Below are 17450 nucleotides of genomic sequence, written 5' to 3'. Positions count from 1 at the left end.
TGGTACAGGGGGTCTTCATTATCTCGGAATGTCTTTAACAGCGTTTATTGTCTGATTTATTCTCAAAACGACTTATAGTGAAATGGTGATGACCAACAATACGTGCAGTTTTTACATCGACATCCCTGCTTCCCTTATGCTGATAATCTGCCATCTGGCTGCAGTTAAGAGTTGTCAAGGACCCATTATAAGGTGTCAATCACATAACTTTAAAAATTGGTTATTTAAAGGGTTGAAAACAAAGGGGATAAAACAACTGTTTTGCTGTTTACGGGTACAGTAGCTGCATGTGCAGATAAAAAATTATCGAGTCGATATTTATTGATTAAACTCAGGTGATACTTAAATAATGTTTAACTAGTTCTATTTTACCAAATTATATCCCCAAAAAAATGAAAAGTGTTTTTTAATTTCAATTTCAATTTGGTGTTGCAATACTTTTTTCCATGTGTATATATTATACCTGCATTAAATGTTTTCCCTCATATGAAATCGCAAAATGAAACAACACAGCATGAAAGCTGCAACATGTGGAGCAGAATATATTTACCCTTCCATCGCACATTAAATCATCTTCAGCTGTGTGTGGGTTTTATGCTGTTCAGTCTTTAGTTATCTATTTAAGCGTTGTTGTCTTTTCGTTTTTTTGGCCATGTTATAAGTGATTTATCTACGATTGAGATTTTTTGATTGTCCCTTTTGTATCTTTCGTCTTTATTTACATAGACTTGCAGATATGTACTGAGTTGGTCATTTCAACTCCATAGCAAACATAATTCTTGAACAAAAGGAATACAGTTGAAAACTATATTGCAGTTCTGAGTGTGAATATAGTATCTTGTTGACTTTTGCTTCAATATTTACAGCAACGGAACTCGATTTTTTAAGGAACTTTAACATAAACACATTCATGTCATTTGCAGTATTAAGAAAAACTAAATAAGGCGTGTGGGCATTTAGACGAGCCGAAGATTCAAAACAGCCTAGACAATGACCACGAAGAAAACGAATAACAGGAAAATAAATAAGGCTGTTAGTTTTCTCGTTTCAATTGTTTTACATTGTCATTTAGGGGCCTTTTATAGCTGACTATGCGATATGGGCTTTGCTCATTGTTGATGGTCGTACGGTGACCTATAGTAGTTAATTGCTGTGTCATTTTTGTCTCTTGTGGAGAGTTGTCTTATTGGCAATCATACCAAATCTTCTTTTTTAAAGATAGACTAATTATTATAAACATACTACTATACAGAAAACTAGGGTTTGTAGCAACACAAATCTGAAGAAACAAAAATTCTGGAGATGCATTCAAATGACCCTTAAGGGTCAGAAGTTCATGCACAACAATGAAACCGCTCTTGTTACTCTTGTCAAACTTGTTGATAGCCATAACTTATGCAAAAAGTAAAATCACAAAAATACTGAACTTAGAGGAAAAACAATTCGGAAAGTCCATAACCACACGGCAAAATCAAATAACAAAACGCATCAAAAACGAATGGACAAGAACTGTCATATTCCTGACTTGGTACAAGCATTTTCAAATGTAGAAAATGGTAGATTAAACTCTGTTCTATAGCGCTAACCCTCAGTCTCATCAAATTCCGTTATATTTACATTTATGCGTTAAATAAACAGACACTATAAATAGAATAGTCAAAATATGGGTACACCGACATTACCGACATTAAAGAAGCAGATTGGTATCACCAAGAACACAAGTAAACAACATTTCTTTTACGTACGTTTTATTAACAATTATAAAAAATTTTAGATCTTAAAAATGCTGAACCGAACAAGTCATTAAAAACAATTAAGGGTTTGCAGAAAAAAAAAATTATAATCTGATAATAGACTCTTTTAAAACGGTTTTCACAAGTTCTGAACTTTTAGTTCAACATAATTTATGATATAATTCATATAATGGTATAAAATTTACATAAGGCCATCCGAATTGAGGTAAATCTGTAGCACACTGTCTGAAATTCAGCACTTCTATGGCTGCATGACCAAAAGTAGGGTACTGCTAGTAAACCTACAATAAACATATTACGTTTGAAATGTATATTTCAGCGACAAAAGAAAAAACATTCTTAAAATTTAAACCGATTCGTTTTTTTTTTTTTAAAGCATATCTATAAAAAAGTTATTCTATTGAAACCGTATGTGACGCGTCTACATGCAATAATTTGGGTCCGTTCAAGCAATGTTTATCATTATTTCATGTAAATTCTGGTCACTGATGACAAAATGGAGGTCAATTTGATATTCACTCTTTTCATTCTGTCATCCTTGATTGATTGGTGACAAAATGGTGATGTTGGGTTAGGGGTTAGTGAGAGGGTTGTCGATATTTTTGCCTTTTTAGTTTGGAGGTGTTTTTTTTTTTTATCTTATATAATTAAAATACGATAGCATGTTTACAGGCAAGGTGTCTTTTACACTAAAAACAATGCTATGAAACTCTATTTATATAAGGGTTTTGATATGTAAGAAGCATTAACAATGCAATAGTCTGAATAGAACAATACAAACGCGCCATTTGTCAAATTTGCAGAAATTATTTAAAATGCTTTTTATCTAACGGTTTTTGACTTTGGAAGAAATTCGAACGGCAAACTGGACTGACAAATTTGGTCCCATCAAACCAAGGTATCACTTAATAACTTTTCTATTAGAAGTAGAAAATATGAAATTCTAATGCAATAACTTACCATTGATGCTCATGAAAAATGTTTCTAACCAGCGATTTTGTTTCCAGTGACGTTAAAGAGGTTTAAGAAGTACAGACCTCCAAGAACTACAAAATTAGATACAAACTATAAATAATAATAATTATAACATGAGAAAAATGATAAATTTGAGACTTCATATATATATGAAACGTACAATTTTTGCACACTCATTGTTAATTAACTAAGAGAGAGATTTCATACTTATATAATTATATTTGAAATTCGCATTTTAAGTATTCATATTCTATAATTTTATTTATATTTTAATAGAACTATTTTCGTAATTAGAATAGCAAATAATAAACAAATAAATGATAAGAACTTTTTAATTCTCGGTTACTGTATTCCTTATTCAGTTTAACTTGCGATATTTCAAATCTAATGTATAATAGCATACTTTATAATAATACGATTACATTTGTGTTTAGGTACAAACCCAACCACTTTGACAATTCTAATAATATTTGGACCTAGTGTAAGATATACTCACGGTAGTTGAAGAGTTTAGCCTGTTTCAGACCCTGGTAGCTATTGGCAGCATATGCTGCATAAGGAGCTACCTGTCTTGGTTGTTGGTATCCAGAGTATCCCATTCCGGAGTATCCTGGGTAATACGCACAGGAAACCAGTGCGATAATGCACGGAAGGAGCAGACAAATGGCGGCTTTTGTGTTCATTTTGATGATTGACTCTCACTGAAAGAACATAGTTAAAACATTTATGTTTTGGTTTCATGCATTTAATAGATATAAATATTTTTATCACTGCAGGATGGACGTAAGAATGAAATTTCAATGATCATATCGTTATTGTATAAACAAACATTGTATGTCTAATAATGATCATTCAATAATTTCTTCTTGACTTTAATCGAAGAAAAGAAAAGTACAATCGTTATAGTAAAACCCTGAAAAAAAATCACATTATCGATAACACCTTTCACAGGTCATTAACAAAATTTTCTTATTCTAAGCACCAAAATATGAATAGTTCGTTTAGTTTGCTTTTTTGAAATTTTAAGGAAAGAAAACGAGAGAATCAAGGATTTCAACTGTATTCTGACCTTAAATTAAAAATATTTTTTTGGAATAGAAAAACTTTTTACAATCTTACCTGGATAGACTTAATTTGAAAGTGAATATTACACGAGATATACATGTATTTATATGTAACGTAACTTCCCTGTTGGTCAGAAATTAGGTCTGGACATCGACAACATTACAGAATGTCTGGACAATAACGTTACCGCATCGAGTTTTTTTTTAGGCTTTTGCAAAATGAAATATTTACAGTGAAACTTATTTTATGATCAGAGGATATGTTCGATAAAAAGTTTTTTTTTGGTGGTTTTTTTTAGCAAATTCTGTGTTTATAATTTTTGAAAATGTAACATTTATGTTTAAACATTTTAAATTTACTTTGCAACCTTTATATAAGGTGTCGTATTTATTCATTAACATAAATTATAATTTATTTTGTAATACTTCCAAAACAACCAAATAACTCGTATTTTTTTTACGTTTTTAGTTGTCGTACTCATATTTCAATCTTTGACTCCAACGAAGAGTGTTTTTTTCTTCTTATTTTTTTATTATACCAGATATAAAAAGTCAAACACACGTAAGGTGCACAACTGCGAAAATGACACGCTGCTTACATGTATTTGCAAGTTTTTAAATGTCTTTTCTTGATTTTTCAACGAAAATGAATTCAGAAACCAAAACTTTAATTTGGATTTCAATTCGAAATAGTCCCCATATCATGTTAATGTGGATAAACGATATGTAATATAAATGATCTTGCAACCTTAAAAACACTTAAAAAAAAGACATATTTTAAGTTAAAAATTTGATTTTCAACAGCAGTCGATTTTCTATCCATTTGCCAAGCTCTTAATCGCTCCGAGTATGGAAAGTTCATAAAATGGTTCAGTTTATTTAGCTTGAATTACAAATTTGTATCTTGAACTTTATAATTGGGGCCAAATATGGCCCTAACTGAACTTACTCCTTTGTGAATACATTTAAACAGATATAATCAAAGATACACAAAGCTTCTTAAATTACAACCCCCTTAAAGAAAACGAATTCACGAAAACGCACATAACAAAACAAACAGAGAATTATAAAAAACAAACAACAAAAAGTAAAGCAATAATAAAAATAAGAAACAACCATTGCCGAGGTTTCTGACTTGGGACAGTATTAGTTAACTTGGTGTAATCAGGGCTGTACAGAATTTTCAACAACGGTTGTTGGCAGTGCACTACCCAGGGGCCGTGTCAACGAAGCTGTCCTAGGACTAAGACATGTCTTAGGATGGTCTTAGGACACGTCTTAGTCCTAAGTCGGGTTAACGAACGTCTCCTAAAATAAGATATGTCCTAAATTTGGTCCTAAAGTTAGGATATACAAATAGGTGTCTTAGGATAGTTCTAAATGTTACATCGTCCAAAAACGTAATAAAAACAATAAATATGGCATAAACTCAAAACTAAAAATACTCATACAATATTAAACTATCATAAGATAAAATTAATAAAAAAAAATGTTTAATGTTTGTTAAAGATTTAATTGTATTATATTAAATTATTTCGTGCTGCCTTTTTTTGGAGCCTGAACAATACTATCATCATAAGAAACATATTTTAAATAATTCAAATATGGGGAAAAGTTTACTTCTTTTTTTATACCTAATCCCGATTTGATATATGTAATGAAATCGAGTGGACCTAAGGACAAAACTAGTTGATGTACTAAAATTGCAGCACGAATATCACAAAGTTTTGTTTAAACATTTACTTTTGTTTTCGTATTAAATTCATTTATATCTTTTATCATATTTAATAACGTATTTATTAGTATTCCGTAAAAACTTTAACTTTTATTTTGCGTTAATTGTTTTCTATATTAGAGTCAATCATCCTCCCTCTCTTTTCATATAGGTTCTAAAATACAATTCAATCTTTGTCATACAAATCTCTACATATATTTTCAATTAAATAAATGTGTTAGGATGGTCCTAGGACCATCGTAGTTAGGACAGTCCTAAGACAGCTTTGTTTTACATCCTAAGACATGTCTCAGACACGTCCTAAGACCATCGTAGTTAGGACAGTCCTAAGACAGCTTTGTTTTACATCCTAAGACATGTCTCAGACACGTCCTAAGACCATCCTAAATAATGTCCTAAGACCTATCTTAGGACATATCCTAGGATACTTTCATTGACACGGCCCCAGCCTCGCATTGCGCATTTTCAAATACGTTTCCCCTTATTTTTTGGGAAATTCAAATTGTTTTGTTCTTTGAATTTCCTGAAATTTATTTATTTTTATTTTTTATATTTAAAAAAAATGGAAAAAAAAATACGTTTTTTTTTTATTTTGGCATTTTTTAATTTAAAAAAAAAATTGGTGTTAAAATTTTATTTATCGCGTGGTGAACAAGGGTGGGTGTTATTTACACCGGGGTAATTAACCAATCAGAATGCAGTATTTTTGCTGCATGAGAAATAAATATATGTACACCTTGCTTGTTAAACTTGTTTATAAACACTTTATGAGATTAAAATAATGAGATGTGGTTTGATTACATGAAGAAAACTGTCCAGCGAAGTTCAAATCAAGTATGTAAGTAATCATAGGTAATCGTACGGCCTCCGACAATGAGGAAAACCCACACCGAATGTTCGGCTTTTAACATGAAAAATATGAAACAATTCAATTGAGAAAAAACTAACGGCCTAATTTATAAAGCGCGCAACCCTTCCCCAACGGGGACAGTATTGTAACAGTACAACATAAGTCTGCATTTTTACCAGATGAACTTTTGTTGTTGAGGATATTGAATCATCGGTTTATATTTTTATAATATATCTATATTCTATAAATTGCTGCATTAGTGTTTTATCGAAAAATACTAGAGTAATTGACGAATAAGTCATAAGCAAAAAAAAAAAAAAAAAAAAAAACGAAAGTGAAAACAAACAGAAATGAAGAATTAAGAACAATTTCAAGCATCGTTCTCTTACGTAAAAATCTTAGTGTGTGATATCACTTGCGACTGAATTCCGACTTTCACTATAAAACAATATTTATGATGAAATTTGAAAAAAATGTTGACTAATTATAATTAGTTACAACTAGATTTTTTTTAACTATGGTCATAGTTGTAAATGTTTATGTCATTTTGGTATTTTGTGGATAGTTGTCTCATTGGCAATCATACTACACCTTCTTTTTTCATATCATGTTATCACTACTCCGTATGTCTACATCATTATAAATCTACCTCTTCTACACCACAATATGTATGTTACAATCTATGAGATCTGATTGATATGTGTTCGTGTTGTAGTTTTGTTTCTGTAAGTTTTATTTATTCTTTTAATTTATAACATATAAAATAATGAAAATACTGAACTCTTGGATAAACTCAAAACGAAAAGTCCGTGTAGTCAAATTGCAAAATCAAAAAATTAAACACACGAACTGAATGAATAACCGTCATATTCCTGAATTATTCTTATGCAAAAAAAAACCCAGCGGATTAAATCTAGTTTTATAGCTAGCGAAACATCTCACTTGTATGACAGGCGCATAAAGTTCCATTGTATTTTGTGAACAAAAAAAACCAGACATGACTATGTTTTTTCGTGATAAGAAGATCATCTATAAAGTCTTATTTTCATTATTCAATCAAAACATACTCTTGTCGAAAAGAAAATAGTACTGTTAAAAAAAAGTTATTGGACGTTTTAAAATCCTGGTATTGTGATTATCAGTTTTTGGCATGGCAAATTAAAGGGGTTAACTTATCTCTAGTTTCTATTTAGTTATGCAGTACGGAATAGGCATTTTTTTTATTGATACAACTCAATTACAATAAGATGGGTCTACAAGCAACACAACTGAGTTAGGACTGAATTGACCGATTGAAAACGGAGTAACATTTAACACATTCAGGACAATAACATGTTTTGACACGTGGACTCATAAACAATCATTCCACATCTCACATATAATTTTATATAAAAAGAATAACCAAATTTCAACTTTCCCTGAGGAAGGGACGGTTAAACTATTTAATAGATTAACATCAAATTTTAAAACACTCAATGCTTACTACTTTTTTTCTGTAATTAATGACTTCTTCTTGTAATACTTTTATTTGTTTCATGAGTCTACTACTATAACATTTCATTTGATTAATCATTTATTATTCTATAACCAAAATCATCAATTGTTTGTTTTTCTATTTATCTTTTTACATTAAAAATTTATACCATATAGTGGAAATGGTATTTCAGGATCCGCACTTTAAATACACTGCTACGCGTGTTTCGTTGAACAGATCTCCTGGCTTACCTTTGGTATAAGAATGCACAACAATATGGCAATAGAGCTCCATTTTCTGTTGAATTATTACCATACTATGAAGCAAAATTAATCAAAAGACATCACTCCTGCTGTTGGTGAGAGATAATTTTTTTCCAAAATGTATTCTGAATTAGTGTATGTATAATCTTACTTTGATTGTACCTGACAATCTGCTTTTGATTTGTCACAACTGTGTATTGTCTTTGTATTTCAATTCCTTGTTTATTAAATGATAAGCATTTACTTTATATGAAGTGTCATCTTTTGAATTCTGAACGGTATGCTGAATGTGTTTAAATTTGATTCAGTATTAAGAAGGACTACTTGCATATGTCTTTGAGTTTCATTGCCTGAAATAATTAGTGGACCTGAAACTGAAAAAGATAAGTTTTGAGATTTACCGGGTTATTGCTCTTTTATTTTGCTCACACATTGTTGTCAATATACTAGTAACGAATTCTGTGAGACTGTCACACAAGTTAAAAGTTAAGCTAGCTATAAAATCAGGGTTAATCCACCATTTTTTACATAAGGAAATAACTGTACCAAGTCAGGAATATTACAGTTGTTTTCCATCCGTTTGATGTGTTTGAGCTTTCGTTTTTGCCAATTTTGAAGTTTCCTTGGAATGCGGTGTTTAGTTGCTGTTTTTCTTAAAATCGTTTATTCATACCATATGTAGTCGAAAGTATATACATTTTAGTTAATGTTTTAGAATTTTCTCTCTTTTGAATGGTTAAATGCATCAAAGTATTTCTCTCTGCGATTTGTGTATATTGCTAGCTATAGGGGTTTTGTTCTATGGTGTTTTTCATTGATAAACGGTTTGGTATGTTTTATCAGTTATATTTTTTTACATTTTCGTATTTCTTTGATACATTTAGATGCATTGTACTGCACTATTGTAATATTGTGGGTTTTTTTTGCCCCATTTTATCATTTAGTAAACTTTTGATTGTTATATTATTTAGAAATTGTTTGGTTAAAATTTCTTTGTAAATAATAACGTTGAGGTTGGACTCGTTGGTTTGTTTTTATGCAATTTAAGCATTTTTATTGAGAAATGGTTTGATACGTTTTTAACGTCACAACTTTTTATTGTACAAGAAAAAGATTAAACAATGAAAAGGGGTTCATTATCACTGAACTAGTATATATTTGTTTAGGGGCCAGCTGAAGGACGCCTCCGCTTGCGGGAATTTCTCGCTACATTGAAGACCTGTTGGTGACCTTCTGCTGTTGTTTTTTTATTTGGTCGGGTTGTTGTCTCTTTGACACATTACCCATTTCCATTCTCAATTTTATTTTGTCTTTATATTTGTTTCTTCCAAAAATGGCGGTAAACTATACAAAAATCTTTTGTACTGAAATGTGGACATTGATAAAACATCTTCAAACTTGGAATAATTGTGATATTGTCAACATTTCACTCATTTGTATGAAACCAGGACATTTATTCTAATTGCGAAGTTTACCTGGCGCAAAATAAATGTAACAGAAACAATGATAGAGAAAAATCTTTTAATTAACAATTGTATAACATTATACATCAACAGTTTTAAAGTACTGCCTTAACAAAAAAGGCATAAATGTACAGATAATGTTGATCTTGGTAGTACACTCTACGATGCTATAAGGTATTCTATGATGATGTTTGATATCCGACATTCTAGTCCACATCTTTACCATGACTGTATAAAAACTGCTTGTAAGCCTGCAATAAAAAGTATAACATTCGAAATACATATCGTAAAGGATGTGTATCAACAGTATATCAATTGCAGTAAATTGTTAGTCAGTATTAAATTATTTTCTTGTTGAATGGTGTAATTTCTTTCACTTGTATCTGAAATATCAAGAGCGATCTCTGTTTTGCAGTGAACCAATAACATATGCATACGAAAATACAATTTGTGGCAAATTATGGTAGCATTTAGGTAAATAAAATTCAGGATAATGTGACTAAAATTCGTTCTTTTCATTTTGAAGAAAATTATATAAAATACAAAAATTTTCATCTTTTGTTTATCAGTATAACCAACTAGGTCAAGCTTCAACTAATTACATTTCTGTCCTAATTTTAAATCCGATCTTTATCCCTTTTTTAGAATTTTAATTACATAAAAAAAGTAAAAAAAATCAAAACTAAAATACCTCACGGAAACCAAGATGGTCGGCAACCCAAATGGCGCTTTCCACCTGTTTCAACTACAACAGAAAATATTGAATGCATAACTATCGCTTTGGGGTACAGCCGAACATGCCAGGGGTGTTTACTTAGCCAGTCAATGTCGTTTAAATCAACTTACCTCTTCTGTATGCTCAATACATGTTTTCTAACCCGCAATTTTGTTTCCGGTGAAATTGAAGAGGTTTAAGAAGTATAACCCTCCGAGAACTAGAAAATTAAATATAAAGATGGTCAATAAAACATTGATATTCTATTGATAAAAATTAGAATACATTCAATGATAATATTTATGGAAATAAACTCATCATAGATACCAGGACTAAATTTTGTACATACGCCAGACGCGCGTTACGTCTACAAAAGACTCATCAGTGACGCCTCATCAGTAACGCTCCAATCCAAAGAAAGTAAAAAAAAAAAGAAAGAAGCCAAAAAAAGTACGGAGTTGAAGGGCATTGAGGACCAAAATTCCTAAAAGTTTTGCCAAATCCAGCTAAGGTAATCTATTCCTGAGGTAGAAAAGCCTTAGTATTTCAAAAAAAAATAATTTTGTAAACAGTTAATTTATAAATATAACCAAATCAATGATAATTAATGTCAGCACAAAAGTGCTCGGGGAAATAAATCTCCACCAGCAGTGGCATCGACCCAGTGGTTGTAAATAAACTCATCATAGATACCAGGACTAAATTTTGTACATACGCCGTACTCGCGTTTCGTTTACAAAAGACTCACCAGTGACGCTCCAATCCAAAAAAGTTAAAAAGGCCAAATAAAGTGCGAAGTTGAAGAGTATTGAGGACAAAAATTCCTAAAAGTTTTGCCAAATCCAGCTAAGGTAATCTATTCCTGAGGGAGACAAGCCTTAGTATTTCAAAAATTTAAAGATTTGTAAACAGTTAATTTATAAATATAACCATATCAATAATAATTCATGTCAGCACAAAAGTGCCGACTACTGGGCTGGTGATACCCTCGGGGAAATAAATCTCCACCAGCAGTGGCATCGAACCAGTGGTTGTAAATAAACTCATCATAGATACCAGGACTAAATTTGTTACATACGCCAGACGCGCGTTTCGTCTACAAAAGATTCATCAGTGACGCTCCAATCATATCATAATGAATAATAATGAAATTATAATGAATATGAAAATTACAAAATTACGTAAATAAATTAAATTACATAGACATTAAACTAAATACATTTGACGAAATATCCCGGCCATATGATATATCCATATATTTATATATATTTGTATTACTCAATTTATTTCACTTGACTGGGCGGAGTTTAACCGGTTCGCTTATAATAAACCAGTCCATCTATAGATAGGTGTTTTAGAATAAACTCATCAATGAAGTGTCCAGTCATTCTTTTGTAAATTCCTTTGAAGACACTGATAGGTGATTAGAAATCAGTTATAATTATAACGGTAATCATCCTTATCACACACATCTTCAAATAGACTGTCCTTATGCAAATTAAAACGTAAGCTCCGCCCGATCAGTTGAAATAACATTGGTAATAATTTTAACAAGAGTTATAAATTAAATTAGAAAAAATACTATAACAGATTGCTTTATTCTTTATCAGAATAAATGTGACTTTCCAAACCTTACATACCGGTATAACAAACATGCTTTACATTTATGCAAAAACGCTTGTAATATGCTACACTCCAACGAATATTTATCATTTGAATACCATTTGAATCCAGTTTTAATTGTACTCACGGTAGTTGAACAGTTTAGCCTGTTTTAGACCCTGGTAACTATTGGCAGCATAGTTTGCATAAGGAGCTACCTGTCTTGGTTGTTGGTATCCATAATTACCAGGTAAATAGGCACAAGAAACCAGTGCGATGATGCACGGAAGGATCAGACAAATGGCGACTTTTGTGTTCATTTTGAAGATAAACTATCACGACTGAAATAATATAATTTAGAAAAATTATTAATCCTTTTTCAATGGTCATATTATAAAGAAAAAACGCAACACAACAAAAATGAAAAAAACTAAAACATAACAAAGCAAAAGAAAAAGTTCACCATCACACTACGGAAACTAAAAATAAAATTTTAGCAAAATATACGACACTTAAGTCAACATACCTAGAAGGATTAAAGTTGAAAGTGAATGATGCATTAGTTTTACACATATTTATATGTAATATGTCACTTCCCTATTGAATCGAAGTGGTCAGACATTATGTTTTTTAATAACTGAAAACATTATATGGTGTCGTCTGCACAGTAACATTACCGCATTTGGGTATTTAGTAGGTTGTACTATAATAACTACAAATTATGCCCCTTATAAAAAGTAAAATATGTAAACAGTATAATCATATTATTAATGAAGGCTAAACATTATTTTTTTGGTAATAACAACAATTTTTTTCTCATATCAAACATATGTTATACTGATTGTTAAATGCAAAAGCTGTCAAATTTAAACCGAAAATATATATATGACTTATTTTTAATAAAATAAAACATATCTGCAGTTCTTAACGAACTGTTGTGGGCTGCAATTTTATACATGAAACGCTCAGATTTTTTTAAATCAGGTTTACTGACGAATGAATAACTTTAGTGACCAGTCAAATCATTTTTGTGTCAAATAATTTATTATTTTTATTCTTTATAAAGTTTTGACATGTATTTAAAATTAGAAAATAATTGATGCAAGCTATACTTTATTGTAGTTTTAACATGGATTCGTGATTATTTTTACCCGAGCGATATTCAGGGCTAAAGCAATTCGAATATAATGCCTACCAATGTTAAAACTACAATAAAGAATAGCTTGCATCAATTATTTCGAATCTGATGAGGACAATTATGATAGTCTCTATGTCCGATGTGTATAAGTGTAGAAGATTTGTGTAGGCTCCTCCATGAAACTCCTTTTTTGTTTGTAAACAAACGAATAACTAGCATCGTGATTTTTTAGAGGGAGGAATTTGAACAGCCAGCATGAACGAATGTCGTATCTAGGTCAAATATGCCAATTTCCAATTGCAACTCATTACAGTCATAATAAATGAATTAGTAACAAGATGTGCATCATTTAAGAGTTTAGTAGTGTTTTAAGTTAATGAAATATATCAAATGCATGCCAGTCTGCTGTAGTCAATAAACGCATGTGCAAACGAATTTTATTGGATTTAGAGCATGTGTTTATTCACAAAGCGAAATAAGCACGTCATATAAGAATATATTGATTATAATGAAATCGTTTGAAAAGATTCGGCCTAGCTTAACTATAAATGTCAACAAGGAGTTTAACTTTTAAATATTTTAAAGACACTTCAATATATTATGTATTCAGTTGGACATTTTTTCCGTTTGAATCGTCAAATATTTCGAAGCATCTTTTCAATACAAAATTCAAAGATATAAGTTTTTAAGTTTTTAATATATCAGAAAAAACATCACAGCTAAAAGTATTTATACAACATCCACAAAAAAAGTATTAGACAATAAACATTACTGAACTCGCTATCAGATTTTTCATAACTATTAAAGAGATCTAAATCATGAAACTTTAATGATTTTTGATAACACTGGACATTTTTTGACAGAAAAAGAACAGATTGGCATCTCACATATTATCTTTGATTGAAATGATTATTTTGATTTAAACTGAAAACAAAGAAATGCGTCGATATGTTATTTTCAAAAAGGGACTCTATGATAAGTGTTTCTGTACCGATAGGATTTTTGTTATCAATTTAGGGTAATTATATTTTTCGGTCTGTGCGTCCGTCCGTTCGTCCGGTCAAGGTAGTTTTGGATGAAAATGAAGTTCAATCAACTTGATATTTTGTACACACGTTCCATATGATCTTATATTTTTCAATGTGATGCGAAATTAGAGTTCTGATCCAAATTTCACGGTCTTCTGGCCATAGAAAAAAACTAATGCGAGTTGGGCATCCTTTTAATATGAACAATGTCTTGTTTTCATCTTCTCTTAACTATCCCTGTTGATAAATTATGAAGTTGTATAAAAAAAAGTGTCTGAGTTGACCTTAGATGAATTTGGCTTTTTATGTCCATTCGGTCATATAACTACTAGTATATAAGTAGAAAGGTCTTAACCATCCTTGTCTTTCAAATTTTTGTATTTGAACGTTAAGCGTACATGTACTAATTAAACTCATCATAGATAACAGGACTAAATTTTGTTCATACGCCAGACGCGCGTTTCGTCTACAAAAAGACTCATCAGTGACGCTCGAATCCAAAAAAGTTAAAAAAGGCAAATAAAAGTACGAAGTTGAAGAGCATTGAGAACCAAAATTCCTAAAAGCGCTTCGGCTGTTCGAAATCAATAAGATAAATAGTTGTTTGTATTTACTAGTGCTATCATTGGTTCGATACAATTGTTGGTGGACTATTGGTATCACCAAACCAGTAATCAGGGATTTGATCAAAGTTAACATTTTGAAAACTAGAACTAATATTTTCTAAAAGAGGGACGAAAGATACCAAAGGGACAGTCAAACTCATAAATCTAAAACAAACTGACAACGCCATGGCTCAAAATGAAAAAGACAAACGGAAAAACAATAGTATACATGACACAACATAGAAAACTAAAGAATAAACAACACGAACCTCACCAAAAACTAGGGGTGATTTCAGGTGCTCCGGAAGGGTAAGCAGATCCTGCTCCACAGGCGGCACCCGTCGTGTTGCTTATGTGATTACAAATCCGGTAAATAGTCTAATTCGGTAGGTCAAATTCATGAAAGGGAAGGGGATTGTAGTTACGACGTAAGGAACATATCCGATATCATTTGTGAAACGGTTATTCCATAACGGTGTCATCACAATGTTTAAGTAGTAATTGAATTTTTAGTGCGGGTAAGCATGATGAAGTTGTCAGTTGAAATTGATGATAGGACTAGATTTCAGTAATTTCACTTTCCAACTGACCTTTACTATGTGTTCTTCTTTTTTGTTCTGTTGCCCCACTGTCACAGGTTAGGGGAAAATTTAGCGTTTATAAAATATTTCAGAATTGTACAAGATGTCTGTATGATGATTTTTTAGTTAATCTATTGATGTGTACTGATTGACATACCAGTCTTGGAAGAAATGGTCTATTAATGGCTAAAATTTTCTTTAACTAATTCTAATCCAAATAAGTATGACGTCGTGAAAGTCTATTATTATTCTTTTGTTTTGATTAATGCAGTAGGGCGTCAAAGCAAAATAAAGGGTCAATTCTAAGATATCTAACAGAACTGTCAGAATAATCTGTCATAGAACTGTTGAATCGGTGTAAGGATACTTGCTTAGAATTTAAACACTTGTGATACATGTTTAGGTCTAAAGGTGTTTAGGATTGTGTTTAATTTCTAAACACATTTTTCAGTAAGCACATAATATTTAAACATGACGTGAATTTAAACACGTTTAAAAATGAATGTGTATAGAAATTAAACACATTTTTCTTAGCTAAACACGATTCTAAACACAATCCTAAACACATTGTACTGAGACACGTTTAGATCTAAACATGTCAAAAAAAGTGCACAAAAGATGTGCTTAGAATTGTGTTTAGGATCTAAACACCATTTTTACAGTGTAGTTTACTCTAAAAATGTTCTTGTGTAGAACCGTCAGAACTATACGTTTTAAACTACTAATTGCCGAATAAGTTTTCCCAAAAAGTACTTGAGGTACTGATTGAACAACAGTAGTTTCATTAAGTATGGAAAGCCAATATAAAAAATAAACACCAAGACAAATAAGTAAAAAAAACAGAAAAGTGAAAAGAGAAAAGAGAAAAAAAGCACAATTCATAACCTTAATCACTCGATCACTAATATGCAAGTCAAACTCTTATGTGAGAATGGTCAAATATACTAGTAAATTGAATCCTGCAGATGGAAAACTTTTACAAAAAATAGATATTTTTGCTTAAATTTAGAAAACGTTGACCAATTGATAACACCCATGTTTTTTTTAAATTTCATTTTAATGTATAGTTGTCTCATTGGCAATCATAACACCTTGTGTTGATGTTTTGATAACTTTACACTTTCAATAATTCATAATATGTAAGTTAACAGCAATGTTTAAATGTGGTAAATCCCAACATAGCAGTCATAAAAAAATTCATAGCACCCGACTTGACACAATATTCTGACCCTGAAACAACCATTAGTTACACTGAATCCGTTACGACATTAAGTCCCATGCTTGGCAAAAAATCAGTAAATACAATTTATTTTATTTCTGTAGATCAAAACAATTACATTCTGGAGTCGATTTCACAAAATAAACCCGTAAGACTAAGATTGATCGTAAGTCATGAACAATTCAGTATACTTACGACCAATCTTAGTCGTAAGCTTTTGTGTGAAATCCACTCCAGTATTGCAGGTTGGTACGTTATCACGGGTTTACAAAGAATTGAGAGCTGATAACAGACTAGACATCACTTAAATACAAACATTACACTCTATACATTTGCATTCAAACACTTTTCTGGGTTTACTTTCATCATGAATGTTTAAACCCCACAGTTAGAAAGGCAAGGATATTGCATTACTTAATATTGTGAGGAGCTGTATGTAAAAAAAACACCTTAAAGGTGTAACCAATTCCACCTAAGATCATATACCTCTGATGGATTTGAAATCCATTTCTTATTAGTTTGTATAAACGTATAATGGGGAAATTTAACAAACATCGGTTGCACTGAAGCACTGATTATTTAACACCTCTGGAAGCTAGCATTCAATCTGATGCATTATCAACAAAGCAATACCAACTCTACTAGTAACACCTTTCCCCCCTAACGCTGTATTCTAAATTCGTTGTATTCAAAGTCTGATTTTGTTGGTACGTATGTATGTCAATTCTTTTTGATTTGTCTCTGTTTGTTTATTTATTTCGGATTTCAATACCGTATAGCGGGTTATTTTCGCGGGTGTAAAATTTCGCGATTTTTGATTGAACAAGGTATACGAAATATTTTGGCGGTTATTATTTTGGCGGATTAAAAACTTTTATTAATACCTTTGTATGTACACTTTTAATTTGGCGGAATTTATTTTGGCGATTAAGTTCTGTCCGCGAAAATAAGCGAAAATTTGCACCCCGCGAAAATAACCCGCTA

At 31.2% G+C, this 17450-nt stretch overlaps 2 long non-coding RNA genes across 2 annotated transcripts; both read right to left on the bottom strand.

The window, feature by feature from the left end:
- Nucleotides 1-1731: 1731 nt before the first annotated feature.
- On the bottom strand, nucleotides 1732-3467 carry LOC134715574 (uncharacterized). The gene is made up of 3 exons (XR_010106757.1): nucleotides 3226-3467; nucleotides 2715-2800; nucleotides 1732-2035 (listed from the first exon to the last, which is right to left on the bottom strand). It is a non-coding gene; the product is annotated as an uncharacterized LOC134715574 (long non-coding RNA).
- Nucleotides 3468-9622: 6155 nt separating this feature from the next.
- LOC134715573 (uncharacterized) lies at nucleotides 9623-12271 on the bottom strand. The gene is made up of 3 exons (XR_010106756.1): nucleotides 12044-12271; nucleotides 10425-10513; nucleotides 9623-9829 (listed from the first exon to the last, which is right to left on the bottom strand). It is a non-coding gene; the product is annotated as an uncharacterized LOC134715573 (long non-coding RNA).
- Nucleotides 12272-17450: the final 5179 nt, after the last annotated feature.

Source organism: Mytilus trossulus, chromosome 4 (assembly GCF_036588685.1).
Source record: "Mytilus trossulus isolate FHL-02 chromosome 4, PNRI_Mtr1.1.1.hap1, whole genome shotgun sequence".
NCBI lineage: Eukaryota > Metazoa > Mollusca > Bivalvia > Mytilida > Mytilidae > Mytilus > Mytilus trossulus.
The sequence above is the reverse complement of the archived record's forward strand: the minus strand, read 5'-3'. Positions and strand labels throughout refer to the sequence as shown.